General features: G+C 37.7%; 1 non-coding gene across 1 annotated transcript; it reads right to left on the bottom strand.

The window, feature by feature from the left end:
* Nucleotides 1-643: 643 nt before the first annotated feature.
* On the bottom strand, nucleotides 644-4,658 carry LOC102727773 (RP9 pre-mRNA splicing factor). The gene is made up of 2 exons (XR_014141821.1): nucleotides 4,514-4,658; nucleotides 644-2,082 (listed from the first exon to the last, which is right to left on the bottom strand). It is a non-coding gene; the product is annotated as an RP9 pre-mRNA splicing factor (transcript).
* Between the last annotated feature and the right edge of the window lie 6 nt (nucleotides 4,659-4,664).

Below are 4,664 nucleotides of genomic sequence, written 5' to 3'. Positions count from 1 at the left end.
AGGGTTCTAGAGGGGAGGGGTGTGGGAGGATGGGTTGGCCTGGTGGTGGGTATTGAGGAGGGCACGTTCTGCATGGAGCACTGGGTGTTGTGCACGAACAATGAATCATGGAACACTTCATCTAGAACTAATGATGTAATGTATGGGGATTATCATAAGAATAAAAAAAAAATTGTATGAAAAAAAAAAAAAAAAAAAAAAGAATGACTCATGTATAGGTGTATGTATGTGCCCAGAAAGAAGCATGGAAGTGTCCTCATCAAGCTACATAATGCATATTCGCTCTGGAGAGAGGCAGTATTGGACTTAAAAAATCAACTGTGAAAAGCCTTACTGTAACATGTCAATTTTGTTAAAATAAAGCAAATGTATTCTCGAAATATTCGTATAATTTGAAAGTACTTACTAAGAATATGGCTACACAAAGACTGGATTTTATGGTATGTGAATTACCTTTAAAAATGTTTAGTAAAAATTTTACATATTAAAGATAAAAAAGTTAAAAATATCTATAGTCTTACCCGCCAGAGATATCTACTGCTAACATCTTAATGTGGTTCTTCCACTCATTATTCATAATTTACAAAATATTATAATCATTATATATATAATTCTGTTCTTTTTTTCACTTATGTTTTCATGAACATTTTCCCAAACATAATTCTTTTTTTTTTTTTTTAAGATTTTATTTATTTATTTGACAGAGAGAGAGACAGCGAGAGCAGGAACACAAGCAGGGGGAGTGGGAGAGGGAGAAGCAGGCTTCCCGCCGAGCAGGGAGCCCGATGCGGGACTCGATCCCAGGACCCCGGGATCATGACCTGAGCCGAAGGCAGACGCTCAACGACTGAGCCACCCAGGCGCCCTCCCAAACATAATTCTTAAAAGCTATATGACTTCTATGTCACAGTCCTTATGCTGGTATGCTGGCCCTTGAAGTTGTTTCCTATTTTCTTTAGTCTAATTTTCAGTCACAGATGTAATTCTGAATAATTCCTTATATATTCATAAAGATTTGTATATATTGATTTTTGTTATAGCCTTGGGATCTATTCTTAGAATTTAGGTTTCTGAATTAAAAATACATGAATTTGTTCATTTTTTTGAGAGTTATCACCAATTTATCTGTAGATTAGATACTGTAAAATTGCCATTCCAGGTAGCATTGATTTATCCAGAATATTTTCTCCACATTTTTTTTTTAAAGATTTTATTTATTTTGACAGAGAGAGAGAGAGACAGCGAGAGAGGGAACACAAGCAGGGGGAGTAGCAGAGGCAGAGGGAGAAGCAGGCTTCCCACTGAGCAGGGAGCCCGATGTGGGACTCCATCCCAAGGACCCTGGGATCATGACCTGAGCCGAAGGCAGACGCTTAACGACTGAGCCACCCAGACACCCCAATTCTCTCCAAATTTTTAAAAATGTCTTAAAGTCCTGGCAAATGTTTGTGGACCCCAGTTTGATATATGGTGATAGTGCCAATCTCTCTGATAACAGCATAGTTAAGCTGACTGAAACAGTGACTGAATGGTGAGTTAACAACCCTGGGAGGTGACTGAAAATAAAGTGGGGAAATGACATCTATCTTACTGGTTAAGCAAAGAGGATATATCATTTATACATACATATCTAGTTTATAATAGATATTTAATCTTTACATAAAGACTGGGAACTAGAACGCGGATTTTAGTTATGAAACAAGATTTTTTAAAATATAAGTAAAAAGTGGTTGAATATATAACAATGTCTTTCAGAAAAAGAAATCAGTGTTCCAAGGCATAAGCAAATAACACTTTAATAAAAGTTAATTTTTTACTAATGAGCTAATCTGTCACACAAATTCAGTTTAACAGAGTTAATACCAGATACTTTGGCCAAAAGGCCCTGGGAATGTATTTCATGTTAACCTCCATTTCACTGGTCAGTGCCTGAGTCACTGACATTCACCACCTCTGGCAAATGTAAATTGAAACTCTGGGTTTTACTTACTACTCTGAACTGTTCTAACTTTTGGTTGCCTTTGATAAAGAAAGGGCATTCTTTGTCGCCTGTTCGGTGACCATACCGTTTACAACGCCAACCTAAAAACAAAGAAAAGGGATATATGTCTGTAAGATGATGTAGTTTTATTTAATCAAGATAAAGTATCAGTAGATCATACTAAAGATATTCTTCATTAGATTTCAATTTCCAAAGCAAATGCAATTAGTGGATGAACCATGTAAGACACCAAAAAACAGAAATCAATCGCTTCCTCAAGCATCCTTTAATCTTGGGTTTTCGAAATAAGCCAAGTAGTTACTAAGTAATCCTGTGCAAAAATCAAAGTGTGATTTTTTTAAAATAGTGTGTTATGGCTTGAACAGTGTTGCCCCCTCTACCCTGTCTCGTCCCAGTGTTGCTCCTAACCCTTTGTACCTCAGGATGTGACCTCATTGCGAGAAAGGATCTTTGGAGAGGCCTGGGACAGATTCTTCCCTCACAGTCCTCAGAAGAAGCCAACCCTGCTCACACCCTGATTTCAGACTGATAGCCTCCAGAACTGTGAGACAATATATTTCTGTTCTTTAAGTCACCTGAAAGCCTCTTCATAAATGAAAAAGGTGAAAAAATAAATAGAAAACAATTTGGAAGAAATAAAAACATTAGGGAGAAGAAAAAATTAGCATTCTTAGAGAACATTTTGCAACAATTAAAGAATTAAAAAATCATGAAAAAAGCTTTTGGAATTGAAATAAACTTGAAGGATTGGAAGCTATGTTGATGAACTATATTAGAGAGCAGAAAACAAGAACAGGAGAGAAAAGATCAGAAATTAGAAAATCAATCTAAGAAGTCCTTCATCTGAATAACAGAATTGCAAACACTGAGAGGAGGAAATAATCAATGAAACAATTTGTGAAATTTCAGAACACTGGGAATAAGATGATCTCATAAGGTTCTAGGAAGGAAGAATAAAAAAAGACAGCAACAACAAAGCAGGTTACATCAAAGCATCCACAATCTTAATTGCTTTGGACTTGTCAACAGCAGTTCTACAGATGAAAAGGCAATGGAGCAGTGCCTTCAAAATTCTGAAGGAAGTTTGTTTTTAACAAAATTCTAACTAAATAGCAAACTAAAAATATAAAATACAGATGTTTCCAGAAGAATACAGTCTTGAAAATGTTATCTCCCATAAACCCACTTCTCAGCTACTGGAGAATGTGCTCTACCACAGCAAGAGAATGTAACAAAAAAGATGCAAGATATGGCAAATAGGAGATCAAACACAAGAGGGATATTAAGGGAAACCAAAGAGTGAATAGTGAAGGAAGGTCCCTGGGTGATAGCAGGGGGAACAACTGTCTTTAGGAGGAAAAAAACTAATAGAATACCTAAGCATCTGAAGGAGCTGAATTAGAAATCAGTACACAGAAAAAAGCAAAAATAAGAACAACAAAAAGACAACTATTAATTGCAGGGCAAACAAAACATTATGCAGGATGTATGAAAGGAAATGCAATTGGTTTAGTATACGATTCAATTCTGAAAATAATCATAATTAAATATACACAAAAGATTTATTTAACTAAATTATGATATAATGTATTGAGAAAATGGGAGATAGAGTATTTATGAGGTGTGGTTGAGGCACAAAAAAAGAGCTGAAACTCTTCTACAGTAAAAAGTCAACAGACAATGAAGAAACCTGAAAAATCAAGAGGCAAGAATATAACCCTGTTATTTAGATACATGGAGATAAACTTCAAAAAAATTTTTTTAAAAATTTTATTTAAGTAATCTCTACATCCCATGTCGGGCTCCAACTCATGACCCCCAGATCAAGAGTTGCATGCTCCTCCGACTGAGCCAGCCAGATGCCCCCAAAATAATCTTCTTGAGAGGTTTACATGGTTACCTTTAGGGTGAGGCGAATGGGGGAAAGGGACTAGGAACTGCTATTTTAATTACCTGCATGAAAAATCTTTGTACAAATGTCTTTAAAAGGCAGCAGTACCCTTTCTTCAAATACCAAGTACCAATTATGCTGGATGAAGGTGTTGTGGCCGGGGTGGGGTGGGGGTGTGCATGCAGCTGGACCCACAGCTCCTCCCAGGTTACATGGATGAAACCTTACCACCACTGATGGGGGCGAATGATGCAAGACCCAAAGGGACCTGACCTCCAATGCATTCCTTGTCCCTCATGGCATTTCTACAATGGAATATCCTTTTTGTTACTGAAATATTACCGAAGAGTGAACTCCAAAGGCAGCTATGGTCTCTGTGGCTGACTTCTGCCTTTGGAGTCAGAAGCCCTGGAGTCAAAGCTCCTCTCTACCTCTTACCTCGGACCACTCACTAACATATGCGGGTCAGCTTCCTTAACTATGAAACAGAGATTGTGCCTTGACTTAACAGGGCTGCGGTGAGAACAAATTAAAAAAAAATGAAGTAAACGCGCTTTGTAAATCGTGGTATATAACTTGCGTGTATGGAGGAGCGTTACTTGCGACTCTCCCGTGCTCACACTGCATAACTTTGACTTCTTTCCCCAGTGGCATCCAGAGTCCTTTCGTTGGTGCGTGAGCCAGAAATTCCCTGGCATGTTCGTTGCCTGGTACATCTGGTATACAGTCTTCTGGCTTAGTCTCATCTTCCTAAAAAAGGAAACAACGTGT

The sequence above is a fragment of the Leptonychotes weddellii genome, unplaced genomic scaffold, assembly GCF_054177405.1.
Source record: "Leptonychotes weddellii isolate Sample4059 unplaced genomic scaffold, ASM5417740v2 HiC_scaffold_15937, whole genome shotgun sequence".
Classification (NCBI taxonomy): Eukaryota; Metazoa; Chordata; class Mammalia; order Carnivora; family Phocidae; genus Leptonychotes; species Leptonychotes weddellii.
Note: the sequence above shows the minus strand (reverse complement) of the source record. Positions and strands in the feature narration are given on the sequence as shown.